The sequence below is a fragment of the Hypanus sabinus genome, chromosome 27, assembly GCF_030144855.1.
Source record: "Hypanus sabinus isolate sHypSab1 chromosome 27, sHypSab1.hap1, whole genome shotgun sequence".
NCBI lineage: Eukaryota > Metazoa > Chordata > Chondrichthyes > Myliobatiformes > Dasyatidae > Hypanus > Hypanus sabinus.
In genome coordinates, this window is record NC_082732.1 from 7,778,280 (window position 1) to 7,794,436 (window position 16,157).

Sequence of the window (16,157 nt, forward strand, 5' to 3'; positions counted from 1 at the left end):
CTCCATGCATAAAAACGGTGAGAGTATCTTTAACTGGAGACAGTTTGGGAACTGTTATTGTTCAAAATGCCCTGAGTGTCCTTGTAAACAGTTCACTGAAAGCTAACATCCCCATGCAACAAGTTATTAGGAAGGCAAATAGCATTACCGTGGGAGAATTTGAGTCCAAGGTAAGGATTCCAGCTGCATTTATATAGAGCCTTGGTGAGACCACAATTGGAGCATTGTGTAGTTTGAATCCTCTAAGCTACATGAATACATAGATTCCATAGAGTGAATGCAATGAAGATTCCTAGAAGGTGGGTTTGCAGTATGAGGAAAGACTAAACTTGAGACATTTCCTCAAAAATCTTTGTAAGTGGCAGGACTAGTTGAGGAGTCCCTTAAAAGCATATAGGATTGCTAGATTGATGAATGGAGGAAGAGATTACAATGTGAATAAAGTTGTGCTGAACTTTTAAAAAATGTTATTTGGCCTTATCTTGGTTACCAATTTTGATCACCTGACCTTAGGAAGGATACCAAATGTCAGAAATAAAGGTGTAGAAGAGATTAACTAGAAGGACATCATAATCAGGCCTTCTGGAATATGGAAACTGGTATTGTTCTCTTCAGGGCAGGAGGGTTAAGAGCTGCACAGCATGGGCTTATTGTAGCATGTTGTTGGCTGATACAGCCAACCAGAAAAGATGGCATCGGAAATGGAAACATGGAGAGTGTGTCTCTATTCGTACAAGCCTAAAGGCAAAAGTCCATAGGCCAGGTCTCCCATCAATCCTGCTGTCAAGCTTTCAATCACTAGCAAATGAGCAGAACTACCTGCGTCTGTGACTGAATCAGAGTGAGGTGAAGGACTGCACGACGGAAACATGGCTCCAGAACACCATCCAGCTCAAGGGTTTCACCTCTTTCCCACCTGACAAAAATTTTGTGATCTCTGGTATGACCTACAGTGGAAGACTGTGTACCTCTTTTATAAAAACTGGCGTGTGAATGCTTCAGTAGTGACAACACACTGTTCACATCGGTTGAATGTCAATGCTGATCTGCAAGCCCTTCAGCTTACCAAGGGTGTTCACTGACATCGTGTACATCCTCCCACCTGTGCTAATGTTGGAGAAGCGCTACGAGAACTCTACGGCACCATCAGTGACCTCCAAGCCGCACACCCGGATGGTTTCTTTATTCTTGCAGGAGCATTCAACCAATCTAACTCAAAAACAGTCCTGCCTAAATTCTATCAGCATATTTTTTTTGCTACCAGAGGTGAGACCACTTCCCTGCATCCCTGGTGCATACAAAGCACCTCAGATGCCCTAACCACTCGTCGGTTACGCTAACGTTGGTTACCGACCACTAACGAAACGAGTCAGACCAGTTCAAAGACAGATAAAGACCTGGCTAGTGAGAGCAACCTCAGCATTGCAGGGCTGTTTTGAAAATGTGAACTTCATGGAGGTGGCTATCTACACCATCATATTAAGATTAATGAATAAGCAGGATTTGTGAATGGCTATGCTAAGACATGCATTGAAGATGTCACTGTTATTAAGCACATCTATGTGGAGGAAAATCAGAAGCTATGGCTTGCAGCAGAAGTCCAGACACCGCTGAGAGATCAGGATGCTGATAAGACGGCTCTCGGGTCAGAAATATCTGTGTTTTCCTGTGCCATCATAAAGGCACAGAGAATAGAGAGTCATTTCTGTGGCACCAGAAGCACAAGGTCATGTGACAGGGCATTCAGACCATAACAGACTGCAAGTCCACTCTGCGTATCAATGATAGTAACATCTCTCCGCCTGACAGTCTAAGTTTCTTTTACACACGGTTTGATGTTTGGAACTATGTGCTGGGGAGGAAGAGAAGCTGGCACTTGGTCTGGTAGTGTGAGGAAAATCCTAGCCAGGGTCAACCTACGTAAAGCAGTACAGCCTGATAATGTACCTGGTTGAGTGCTAAGAAACTGTGCAGCTCAGTTAACATAAGAAATTTAACAGAAAAAAATTAGAATGCAGAAACTTTCAACATTTCTCTGGAGCAGTCTACTATCCCTGCAATCTTCAAGGCTCCACCATCATCCTGGTGCCCAAGAGGAGGTAGAATGGTATGAGCAGAACATGCTGAGTCTCCATGTGGACAAGACCAAAAAAGACAACTGTGGGGCTTTGGGAAGTTGCGAGCTGATCAACCTCTCTGCACATAGATGGTTCCTCCATGGAGAGATTTAGAAGCACCAATTTCTGGGAGTGCATATAATTGACAATCTCACCTGGTCCCTCAACTCCATACCTTTAGTCGAGAAAGCACAGCAACATCTTTACTTCCTGAGGAGAATGAGGTGAGTGAGATTCCCCCCCCCCCCCATTCTAACCAATTTTAACATCAGCACCATTGAGAATGCCTTGACTAGCTGCATCACCATCTGGTATCTGAATTGTAAGGCATCCGACAATTGTAAGGCAAGTTCCTCCAAAGAATTGTGAGGACTGCTGAGAGGATCATTTGGGTGTTTCTTCTGCCCATGGGAAATAGTTATTGGAACCCTGTGCTGCATGGTGAATGATCTCTTCTATTTATCCAACGTAATCATATTCCATCTGGGTAGCCTCCAACAACATGATCTCAGCGCAAACAAAACCAAAAAGATAATTGTGGACCTCCCAGCACATAAATGATTCCTTTGTGGAGAGAATTAGGAGTAAAACTTTTTGGGAGTGCACAAAATGAACGATCTCACCTGGTCCCTCAACACTGATGTTCATGATGGCATGAACATCGACTTCTCAATCTTCCGGTAATTTCTCACACCGCCCCCCCCCCTTTTTTACATTCTCCATTCTGACTCCCTTCTCACCTCTTCTCTTCACCTGCCTATCACATCCCCCATGCCCCTCCTCCTTCACTTTCTCCCATGGTCCTCTCCTCTTCGATCAGATTCCTTGTTCTTTGCTTTTTCCACCTATCAGCTCCCAGCTTCTCACTTCATCCTGCCCCTCCCCCCCACATCCACCCACTGGTCCCCTCACCTGATTTCACATTCCAGCTTGTACTCCTTCCCATTCCCCCCCAAACCCCACTCACCTTCTTAATCTGGCCAGGTCTCCCTTTCTTTTCAGTTCAGATGAAGGGTCTCAGCCCGAAATGTCATTTGTTTCTTTCTTCTCGATAGATGCTGCCGGGCCTGCTGAGTTCTTTCAGCATTTTGTGTGTGTTGCTTTGGCACATTCATAATAGATCAAATGACCATCTATGGTTTGATATGAAGACAGTATTTAGCACCATGGGAAATAGCTGAGAATATCTGTAAAAATGACTAACGGAGACAGGAATGTGGACAGTCTGAGGAGAAGAAGGGAAGACATGGAGTCTAAGTTGCAACATGGATCTGCCAGATGAATGGTTGACTTGCTTCTGTGTTCTGTAGATGGATTTCATCCAATGAGGCTTTTTAATATATGATGAATGGAGAAATGAGGGACATGATCCAGACAGCTCCCACAGGACGGGTTTCTTTCAGGATCTTCAGGCAATACATTGACCACAGAAATGAGTAAGTCTGCTCCCCACATTTCTCACTGCGGGGTTTTTAAATGGCTCCTCCTCCACCTCTCCCTCACCTTGATACTGCTCTCCCATGGCCAACGGTATCTCCTGATCCTGAACTGCTACTAAAGTCTTCAGATCCCAGGCACCAACGTGTTCATTTAACTGTGGCCGGTCATTATTGTGGGGTTATGCAGAAAGAACATGGCATTCCGATCATACCAGTTCTGCAGCTGGCCATTAATGTTTTTCACTGGCCATATGGCATCCCTATAGAAAGCCAAAACATTAGTACATAATTATCCAATCGACCTTGCAATGCTCTTTATCAGCATCTAGCTACACAGAAGAGAAATTGTGCCTCATGATCTGCGGAGGGGGCTGACAATTAATAGGAATAATGTGTTGCTGGACTGCAGTTCCAGGAGTGTTTAGGGCTAAAGAACTAGGGCTGGATTCATACGTAAAACCACGTCACGTTAGTGAGAGCATTTTAACATGAATTGTATAGGTCAGTATTTGATTGCCTCGTGCTTTGATGATCTGAAGATATTTGTATTTGGGAAGGATTTCAAATTGAAGGATGAAATTCAGAATTTGAAATTCTGAATTTCATCCTTCAATTTGGCAGATTAACTTGATAAGTCCAAACATTTTAATTAATGATTCCAATATTCATTATTTGAATAATCAATATTGAAATCATTATTGAAATGGTTGAATCTCAAATAATGTTTATCAGAGCCAACTTTTCCCATTTTACACCTTTGCCATTTAATCTTCCTGTGAGGGATTTCTCAATCCATCCCAGCACAAGCCTCCAAATTTACTCTTTTCTCATTACCATTTTATTATCTGCTTCTTAAAGTCATAGGGTCATTGGGAACTACAGCATTGAAATAGGTTCTTCAGCCCATCTAGTCAATGGTGAACTATTACTGTGTTTGGTCCCATTGACCTGCACCTGGGCCATAGCCCTTCACACTGCTTCTATCCTTGTACTTATCCAAATATCTTTCAAACATTGAAATCAAACCTGTTTCCACTGCTTGTGCTGACAGGTCATTCCACACACTGAGTGAAGAAATTTCCCCTCAGGTTTCCTTTAAACATTTCACCTTTCAGACCCATGACCTCCAGTTCTAGTCTCACCCAACCTCAGTGGAAGGAGCCTGCTTGCATTTACCCCGTCTATACCCCTCATAATTTTATATATAGTAACTCTATCAAGCATCCCCCCACTCTCCTATGTTCGGGGAAAAAAAAGTCCTAGCCTTTTCTAACTATTTCTCTACCTGATAAAAGGTTGTTCCCTTTCTCTCACTACATATGCTGCCAGACCTGCTGAATATTTCCAGGTAGAAATACTCAGCAGGTTAGGCGACATATGTGGAAAGAGAAACTGGATTAATATTTCAGATCCTAAAGCCTGTACAAGGTCCTGACAAAGGATTTCACCTGCAATGGCAACCCTTCCTATCACTGCCCTTTCATTTCTCTCTTCCTTCCCTTTCTTCCCGGGTCACTGTCCCCTCCTATTGGTTCCTTCTTCAGCCCTTTACCACTTCCACTTATCAGCTCCTATCTTTTTAATTCATCCCCCCTGTACCTCTTTCTACCTACCTTCCCCTTCTCTGCCCACCTACCTTTCCCCTCACCTGGTCTCACCTATCATCTCTTCCCCTCCATCCCTCCTTTCCTGTTCTGCCTTCTGCCTCCTTCCTTCCCAGTCCTGATGAAGGGTTGCACCTCAAAACATTGACTGTTTATTTCCCTCTATTGATGCAGAATGGCCTGCCGAGTTCCTTCAGCATTTTGTGTGCTTTGCTCAATGCTAACCCTATTTCACTTTCCACAGATGTTGACTAACCCAACTGTTTCCAGCATTTCCTGCTTTAATGTCAGATTTCCTAGATCCAGAGCATTATTCCTTAGTATTCAGTCCCAACACACTAGACCACTGCTACACTATGATAAGGAATGCCTGTCATTCCTTCCCAAGACCGGATTTTGGCAAGTGGGATCATTTGGATATATTCCTACTACCTGCTTACAGACAGAGCCTAAAGAGCAAGGCTCCAGAGATCAAGATAACTCAGAGGTGGTTGTGGGAGGCTGAAGATGGGTTTCAGAATTACCTTCAGTCAGTGGACTAGGCTTTGTTCAAGAACTCATCTGAGAACCTGAATGACTACACCAGAGTCAATACAGACTTTATTAAAACAGCTGTGGATGAGTGTCTCCCCACAAAATCATTCAGGGTTTACCCCAATCAGAATCCCTGGATGTATAATGAAACCAGAATCTACTGAGAGCCAGATCAGAGGCATTCACGTCTGGAGATCAAGAATGCAACAAGGGGTGTAGGTATGATCTCTGGAAAGCCACCTCTCAAGTGAAGTGGAGATTCCAGACTAGACTGGAATCAATGAGGGATGCTCAACAGCTGTGGCAGAGCTTGAACCCCCATAACCTCCTACAAAGTAAAAATCTTGCAACTTAGGGGACGGCAGAGCTTCACTTGCACATAAGCCCAATGCTTTCTATGCTCACTTTGACCACCATACACGCACCTTCACGTCTCCCGGTGATCTTTAGCTCTCGGTATCTGAAGATGACGTGCAGGCTGGCCTCAAGAGAGTGAATCCAAGGAAACCATTCAGACTAGACAGAGTAACTGGCCGAGTACTGAAGACCTGTGCTGACCGACTGGCTACAGCATTCACAGATATCTTCAACCTTTTGCTCCAGCAGTGTGTGGTACCCACCTGCTTCAAGCAGGCTTCAATTGTACCGGTGCCTAAGAAGATCATGGTAATGTGTCTAAATGACTATCACCCAGTGGCACTTACATCCACCTTGATGAAGTGTTTTGAGAGGCTGGTGTTGAATCATATCAGCTCCTGTCTGAGCGGTGACTTGGATCCACTCCAATTCACCTATAGAAGCAACAGGTCTTCAGCAGATGCTATCTTGTTGGCTCTTCACACAACTCTGGAACATCTGGACATCAAAGATGCACACATCAGAATACCCTTTATTGATTGCAGCTCAGCATTTAACCCCATCGTCCCTTCTAAACTAATTAGTAAACTCCAAGACCTGGGCCTCAATACCCCGTTGTAAAATTGGATCCTAGATTCCCTCACCTGTAGATCCCAGTTAGTTTGGATTGTCAAAAATATCTCCTCACAATCACCATCAGCACAGGAGCACTGCAGCGATATCTACTTAGCTTCCTGCTCTACTCGATTTACAACTACGACTGTGTGGGTAAGTACAGCTCCATATCATATACATACAAGTTTGCTGATGACACCACTATTGTGAGCTGTATCAAAGGGGGCAATGAATCAGCATACAGGAGGGAGACTGAAAATTTGGCTGAGTGGTGAAATAACAACAACCTCTCACTCATTCATTGTCAGTAAGACCAAGGAACTGATAATAGAGTTCAGGAGAGGGAAACCAGAGGTCCATGAGCCAATAACCATTAGAGGATCAGAGGCGGAGAGGGTCAGTAACTTCAAATTCCTGAGAATACGTACACGACGCTGGAAGAATGCAGCAGCTCAGGCAGCACCCTCCTGAAGAAGGGTCTCAGCCCGAAACGTTGGCTACTCTTTCCTCACGGATGCTGCCTGACCTGTTGAGTTCTTCCAGTGTCGTGTACGTACTCTTTGATCCACAGCATCTGCAGTTGTATTTCTGTGTTTAAATTCCTGGATGTCACCATCTCAGAGGGCCTGGACCCGTTTTATATAAATATAATTGCAAAGAAAGCATGACAATGCCTCTGCTTCCTCGGGAGTGTCATCAAAAACCTTGGCAAACCTCTTCAGATGCTTGGTGGAAAGTGTGCTGACTGGCTGCATTATGGCCTGGTATGGGAAAGCAATCCCTATGAAAGGAAAATACTACAAAAGGCAATGGATTCAGCCCAGTACGCCATGGCTCAAATCTTCCCAACGATCGAGCACATGAAACCTTGCCATAGAAAAGCAGCATCCATCATCAAAGATTCTCACCACCCAGTCCATGCTCCTTTCTTGCTGCTGTCATCAAGTAGAAGGTACAGGTGCCTCAGGATGCACACCACCAACTTCAAGAACAGTTACTATCCCACAACCATTAGGCTATAAAAGTGGATAACTACACTCATTTAAGGACTCTTTTATCATGTTATTTCATACTTGTTATTTATTGCAATTTATTTACTATCTGCATTTGCACAGTTAGTTTACAGTTCCTGATATTTACAGTTGCCCTTCTATAGAATTGCTACGTATAGAAACATAGAAACACAGAAAACCTATGGCACAATACAGGCCATTTGGCCCACAATGTTGTGCCAAACATGTACTTACTTCAAAATTACCTACAGTTACAGTAGCCCTCTATTTTTCTGAGCTCCATGTATCTATCCAGGAGTCTCTTAAAAGACTCTGTTGTATCCACCACCAACACCGTTGCCAGCAGCCCATTCCCTGCACTCACCACTCTCTACGTAAAAAACTTACCCCAGCATCTCCTCTTTACCTATTTCCAAGCAACTTAAAATTGTGCCCTCTCATGTTAGCCATTTCAGCCCTGGGAAAAAGCTTCTAACTGTCGATACAATCAATGCTACTCACCGTCTTATACACCTCTACCAGGTCACCTCTCATCCTCTGCCGCTCCAAGGAGAAATGGTGAGTTCATTCAAACTATTCTTATAAGGCACGCTCCCCCATCCAGGTAACATCCTTGTAAACCTCCTCTGCACCCTTTCTGTAGTTTTCACATCCTTCCTGTAGTGAGGTGACCAGAACTGTGCACAGTACTCCAAGTGGGGTCTGACCAGGGTCCTATATAGCTGTAATATTAACTCTTGGCTCTTAAACTCAATCCCATAGTTGATGAAGGTCAATGCACCATATGCCTTCTTAACCACAGAGTCAACCTGAGCAGCTGCTTTGAGTGTCTTATGGACTCAGACCTCAAGATCCCCTTGATCCTCCACACTCCCAAGAGTCTTGCCATTAATACTATATTATTTCATCATACTTGACCTACCAAAATGAACCAATTCACATTTATCTGGGTTGAACTCCATCTGCCAATTCTCAACCCAGTTTTGCATCCTATCAATATCCCGCTGAAACATCTGACAGCCCTCCACACAATCCACAACACCTCCAACCTTTGTGTCATCAGCAAATTTACTAACCTATCCCTCCACCTCCTCATCCAGGTCATTTATAAAAATCATGAAGAGAAGGGATCCCAGAAAAATTCCCTGAGCCACACCACTGATCACCAACCTCCATGTAGAATATGGCCCATCTACAACCACTCTCTGCCTTCTGTGAGCAAGCCACTTTTGGATCCACAAAGAAAGGTCCCCTTGGATCCCATGCCTCCTTACTTTCTCAATAAGCTTTGCCTGGAGTACCTTATCAAGTGCCTTGCTGAAATCCATATACACTACATCTACTGCTCTCAGTACCCAAAAGAAGTCCCAATGATTCAGAAATCTTTGATAAGGTCCCACATAGGAGATTGGTGGGTAAAATCAAAGCTCATGGCATCGGGGGGAAGACATTGACATGGATAGAAAACTGGTTGGCAGATAGAAAACAAAGGGTAACGGTAAATGGGTGTTTCTCGGAATGGCAGGTGGTGACTAGTGGAGTGCCACAGGGCTCAGTATTGGGACCACAGCTGTTTACCATTTACATCAACGATTTGGATAAAGGCATTGAGCAAGTTTTCAGATGATACTAAACTGGGTGGCAGTGTGACATGTGATGAGGATGTTAGAAGAATTCAGGGTGATTTGGATAGGCTGGGTGAGTGGGCAGATACTTGGAAGATGGTGTTTAATGTGAATAAGTGCGAGGTTATCCACTTTGGGAGTAAGAACAGGAAGGCAGATTATTATCTGAACAGTGTAGAGTTAGGTAAGGGAGAAATACAAAGAGATCTAGGAGTCCTTGTTCATCAGTCACTGAAGGTGAATGAGCAAGCACAGCAGGCAGTGAAGAAGGCTAATGGAATGTTGGCCTTTATTACAAAGGGAATTGAGTACAAGAGCAAGGAAATCCTCTTGCATTTGTACAGGGCCCTGGTGAGACCATACCTGGAGTATTGTGTACAATTTTGGTCTCCAAGGTTAAGGAAGGACATCCTGGCTGTAGAGGAAGTGCAGTGTAGATTCACAAGGTTAATTCCTGGGACATCCAGACTGTCTTACGCAGAGAGGTTAGAGAGACTGGGCTTGTATATGCTGGAATTAAGGAGATTGAGAGGGGATCTGATTGCAACATATAAGATTATTAAGGGATTGGACAAGATAGAGGCAGGAAATATGTTCCAGATGCTGGGAGAGTCCAGTACCAGAGGGCATGGTTTGAGAATAAGGAGTAGGTCATTTAGGACAGAGTTAAGGAAAAACTTCTTCTCCCAGAGAGTTGTGGGGGTCTAGAATGCACTGCCTCGGAAGGCAGTGGAGGCCAATTCTCTGGATGCTTTCAAGAAGGAGCTAGATAGGTATCTTATGGATAGGGGAATCAAGGGATATGGGGACAAGGCAGGAACCGGGTATTGATAGTAGATGATCAGCCATGATCTCAAAATGGCAGTGCAGGCTCGAAGGGCCGAATGTTCTACTTCTGCACCTATTGTCTATTGTCTATTGTCTAAATCTGAACCCCTGACCTCTGCCCCAATCCCTCAGCCATGCATTTATCTTTCACCTCACTCTATTCCTATATTCACTGTCGTGGGGCACAGGCAGTAATCTCGAGATTACTACCTTTGAGTTCCCGCTTCTCAACTTCCTTCCTAACTCCCTGTCCGTTGCTTTCAGGACCTCCTCCCTTTTCCTGTCAATGTTGTTGGTACCAATATGTACCATGATATTAAAGCATATTGAAACATTCTTCTTCCCATTTGAGGATATCATGGACACATTCAGAAACATCCCGGACCCTGGCACCTGGGAGGCAAACTACAATCTGCGTTTCTTTCCTGCATCCATAGAATCACCTGTCTGACCTCCTAACTACAGAGTCCCCCATCACTACTGTCATCCTCTTCCTTTCACTACCCCTCTGAGCCACAGGTCCAGACTCTGTGCCAGAGGCACAGCCACTGTTGCTTCCCCCAGGTAGGCCTTGCCCCCCCACAACAGTACTCAAACAGGAGTACTTGTTGTAAAGGGGAACAGCCACAGGGGTATTCTCTAGTATCTGACTCTTGCCCTTCCTTCTCCAGACTGTTACCTACATATCTGTCTCCTGAGGTCCTGGTGTGACTACTTGCTTATAACTCCTCTCTATCACCTCCTCACTTATCCTGACCAGGCGAATGCCATCGAGCTGCAGCTCCAGTTCCCCAACCTGGTCCTTAAGGAGCTACAGCTCAACGTACCTGGCACACATGTGGCCATCTGGGAGGCTGGGAGTTTCCCGGGCATCCCACTGCTGACACCCAGTACAGAACACCGGCCTCATAGACACACTTCCTGTTTCTATTCTTCACAGATAACCTACCTGGCCTAAACCCATTATCGCCAAAGCCCTCCTACTATGTCTCCCTCTACTCAATTACCCGCTCTGTAAAGCTGTCTCCTTTTAAACTTCACACTGGTCCCTCGATCCTGCAGTATGCCTGCAGTAAAAGAATCTCAGGGTTGTATGTGATGACAGGTACGAACTCTGATAATAAACTTTACTTTGAACATTGAACTTTAAACTTTAAACTTTGGTCTGAGCTATTATGGTGGTACAAGCCAAGATATTATTCCCAAAATTTGAATATACTTTTGGTTACAAAAATCTATAATATGACAAAGTCCTACATAAAAGGTTGGTTAGCAAAACCAAGGATCAATGTTGGTTTATATATATGTGCTTGCTATCTTATATGTTCTTTATGTGCTTTGTCTTGTGTGTGAGTATTGATACTGTGCATTGCACCTTGATTCTAGAGTAATGCTGTTTCATTTGGCTGTATTCATGGGTATTCATGAATGTTTACATGAAAATTAAACTTGAACTATGAGCTTGAGTAAAATGGAAGTTGTGAGTCTGGTTTTGGACACACAAGCAAGATGGCACTTTATTCTCTTCTCAGACAAAAGAAGAGATTATCCGGCAGTGAGATGAAATGAAGCAGTGACATTTGCAAAGTCTCCTTGAAGTGACTGCAATATCTCCACTAAGCCCTGGGTATCTCCAGCCCTGGGCTGCTTAAAGTGGAGAAGGAGCATTCAGGATATGATGCAGCAACTAGCTTCATTAAATATGGTGAAGTGTGTTTTCAATGGAAGGGTGGAGAAGAGAGGGTGACCATGGAGGGTTGTGTCACTGATTACTTTAGTTGCGTTCTCGAGGAAGTGGGAAGTGTCACCAGAGTCAGTGGAGGGGAAGTTGGCTGAGTGGGAACAGCTCATTCTCCAGTCTTGAGAAAATGCAGAAAGAAATAACAAGTAGGCTAGAAAGCAGGGAGTCATGATAAATCAGTTCAGTAGTCCTCAGGTTATATCCAGATACAGGTCATCTGAGGCAGGCTCCACAGGATTACTGACAAAGTCTCACATAAAAGATTATTTAGCAAAGCAAGTGATTATCAGAATCAGAATCAGGTTTAATATCACTGGAATATACTGTGAAATTTTCCAGCAGTAGTACAGTGCAATATATATTTTTTTAAATCTATAAATTAAAAATTGAAATATATATATATATATATGAAAAATTAAATGAAATAAATAGTGCAAAAGGAGAGTAAAACTAAAGAAATAAAATAGTGAGGCAGTGTACATGGGTTCACTGTCCGCTCAGAAATCTGATGGCAAAGGGGAAGGAGCTGGTCCTAAAATGGTGGATGTGTGTCTTCATGCTATAGCTCCTCCTTGATGATAGCAATGAGATGAAGGCATGTCCTGAATGATAGATGCTGCCCTTTTGAGGTGTTGCCTTTTGAAGGTGTCCTTGATGCTGGGGAGACTAGTGCCCATGATAAAGCTGGTTTCAACTTTCTGTAGCTTTTTCTGGTCCTGTACAATGCCCTCTCCTCCCCCTACCCCACCCCCCCAAAGGCAGGTTGGTGCAACCGTGGCTGACAAGGGAAGTCAAAAACAACGTAATCTCATGTGGATAGGGTGGTGAAGAAAGCTTTTGGTATGTTGGCCTTTATAAATCAGAGCATTGAGTATAGGAGTTGGGATGTAATGTTAAAATCGTACAAGGCATTGGTAAGGCCGAATTTGGAGTATTGTGTACAGTTCTGGTGACCGAGTTATAGGAAAGATGTCAACAAAATAGAGAGAGTACAGAGAAGATTTATTAGAATGTTACCTGGGTTTCAACACCTGAGTTACAGGGAAAGATTGAACAAGTTAGGTCTTTATTAATTGGAGCGTAGAAGTTTGAGGGTGGACTTGATAGAGGTATTTAAAATTATGAGGGGGATAGATAGAGTTGATGTGGATAGGCTTTTTCCATTGAGCGTAGGGGAGATTCAAACAAGAGGACATGAGTTGAGAGTTCGGGGGCAAAAGTTTAAGGGTAATACGAGGGGGAATTTCTTTACTCAGAGAGTGGTAGCTGTGCGGAACGAGCTTCCAGTAGAAGTGGTAGAGGCAGGTTCGGTATTGTCATTTAAAGTAAAATTGGATAGATATATGGGCAGGAAAGGAATGGAGGGTTATGGCTGAGTATGGGTCAGTGGGACTAGGTGAGAGTAAGCGTTCAGCATGGACTAGAAGGGCCGAGATGGCCTGTTTCCGTGCTATAATTGTAATATAGTTATACGGTAAAAGCAAACGACAGGGCATATAATATAGCAAAAATTAGTGGAAAGTTAGGTGATTGAGAATTTTTAAAAAATCAATAGAAGGCAACCATAAAAGTCATAAGGAGTGAAAAGATGAAATATGAAAGTAAGCTAGCCAATAATATCAGAGGATACCAAATTTTTAGATATGTAAAGAGTACAAGACTGGTGAGAGTGGATATTGAACTGCTGGAAAATGACACCAGAGAGGTCGTAATTGGATGATAAGGAAAACAAGGATATACTGAATAAGTATTTTGCATTAGCCTTCACTGTGGAAGACACTAACAGTATGCCAGATGTTCAAGAGCATCAGTGTGCAAAAGTGAGCAGTTGCTATTACTAGGGAGAAGGTGCTAGGAAAGCTGAAAGATCTGAAGGTAGATTAGTTACATAGACCAGATGGACTAAACCCCAGGGTTCTGAAAGATGTAGCTGAAGAGATTGTGGAGACATTAGTGATGATATTTCAAGAACCACTAGATTCTGGAATGGTTCCAGAAGACTGGAAAATTGCAAATGTCACTCCAATCTTTGAGAAGGGAGGGAGGCAAAAGTTAGCCTGACCTCAGTTGTTGGGAAGATATTGGATTTGATTGTTAAGGATGAAGTTTCAGGGTACTTGGAGGCACATCCCCAAATAGGCCAAAGTCAGCATGGCTTCCTTAAGGGAAAATCTTGCCTGACTAATCTGTTGGAATTCTTTGAAGAAATAATAAGCAGGATGGACAAAGCAGAATTGTTAGATGTTATGTACTTGGATTTTTAAAAGGCCTTTGACAAAGAGCCAGACATGAGACTGCCTAGCAAGACAAGACCCCATGGTATTACAGGAAAGATATTAGTATGGATAGAACATTGTCTGATTGGCTGCAAGCAAACAGAGGGAACCTTTTCTGATTGGCTGTTGTTGACTAATGGTGTTCTGAAGGGGCCAGTGTTGGTATCACTTGCTTTTATGTTATATGCCAAATATTTGGATCATAGAACACAGAAAACCCACAAGACAGATGGCTTTATGGCCAAGTTTTCAGATGATAGGTGAAAGGGTAGATAGTGTTGAGGAATCTGAGAGACTACAGAAGGACTTAGATCAGGAGAATGGACAAAGAAGTGCTAGACGTAATATAGTGTAGAGAATTGAATGGTCATACACTTTGGTTGAAGGCATAAAAGTGTAGATGATTTTGTAAACAGAGAGAAAATTCAAAATTCGAGGCGCAAAGGGACTTGAGAATCCTCTTATAGGATTCCCTAAAAGTTAACTTGCGGGTTGATTCAATGGTGACAAAGACAAATGCAATGTTAGCATTCATTTCGAGAGGACTAGAACATAAAAACAAGGATGTAATGTTAAGGCTTTATAAGGCTTCGGTGAATATTGTGAGCACATCTAAGAATGAATGTGCTGACATTGGAGAGGGTTCAAAGGAGGCTCACCAAAAGGATCTGTGATTGAAAAACTTTTCGTATGAGGAATGTTTGATGGCTTCGGGCCTGCTCTAGCAGAAATTTTGAGGAATGAAGAGGTATCTTGCTGAAACCAATAAAATGTTGAGAAACCTAGATAGCATGGACATGGAGAGGATGTTTCCTGTAACAGGGGAGTCTAGAACCAGAGGGCACAAGCTCAGAATAGTGGGACTTCCATCTAGAATGGAGGTGAGGAGGAATTTCTTTAGCCAAACAGTGGTGAATCTGTGAGGTTTGTTGCCACAGACAGCTGTGGAGACCAGATTATTGAGTATATTTTAAGCGGACATTGAAAGTTACTTGATAAATCAGGTAGGTTACAAGGAGAAAGCAGGAGAATTGAGTTGAGAGGGAACGGAATCAGCCATAATCAAAAGGCAGAGCAGGTTTGAATGGCCAAATAGCCTAATTCTGCTCCGATGTCCTACGGTCTTATAACAAAGGAATTATATTTACCACAGAAATCTCTGAATCTCACGGGACATAACAAGGCAATCCTCATACTCTGTCAAAGTAATTTAGTTCAAAGAGAAAAGCTGAAAGCCAGGCTGACGTGGACCCACAGCAAACACCCTCAACTTGTTCTGTGTGTATAAGCGAGCACATCAGGTCCCGATCAGAGCAGAGAATTCCCAGTGAAGAAATGGATGGAAGCATGACTTCACCAGGAAGGATTCATGGTGTTCCAACTCAGTCAAACTTTAATTAATTTTATTAGATTGTTTATGATAAAACCAGTGAAATCCAATTGAAATAATCATTTTTTGAGATCTGACATTTTTGATTTCCCACTGAATCTCCAGATGTCTGCATCTATGATGTCCAATGTATACTGCATTTCCTAATTTATGGGGGGGGGGGGGGGGCATTGTTTTTAACGTACTTTCACACTCCTGTGATGAGGTGCAGGCTTGTGTTTTAGATAGTTCTCTGCTTTTGAAGCAGATGCCTGTTGATAATGAATATATGGGATTTATATTAAGGCTAAATTTCTGAGTTAAGCATGCAGAATAAGTTCTGCACAATGGCATTATTGTCATCACCAATTGGTAGAATGTTGTGATTCACAGCATTGGCTGGCTTTGAAGGAAATGAAGTTTTGTATTTAAATAGCAACTTTCACATCCCTTTACGAATGTCCTAAAGTGAGCATTTCTTAAAATGTCAGATGACATATAAATTAAATTCCATTGACTGTATCGACCAGGCCATGTGACTAAGAGTTTTGTTTAACCTGGACTGGAATACGTTTGCAAGTATTTCCATGTCACGTTTAGCAATTCTGGAGACTGGACCAGACATACGATAGGTTGTAA

At 43.1% G+C, this 16,157-nt stretch overlaps 1 long non-coding RNA gene across 1 annotated transcript in view; it reads left to right on the forward strand.

Annotated features, from left to right (window-relative positions):
• The window catches only part of LOC132381979 (uncharacterized), an 80,306-nt gene that overhangs the window by 35,621 nt on the left and 28,528 nt on the right, over nt 1-16,157 (forward strand). The gene's annotated exons all lie outside the window — the stretch shown is intronic.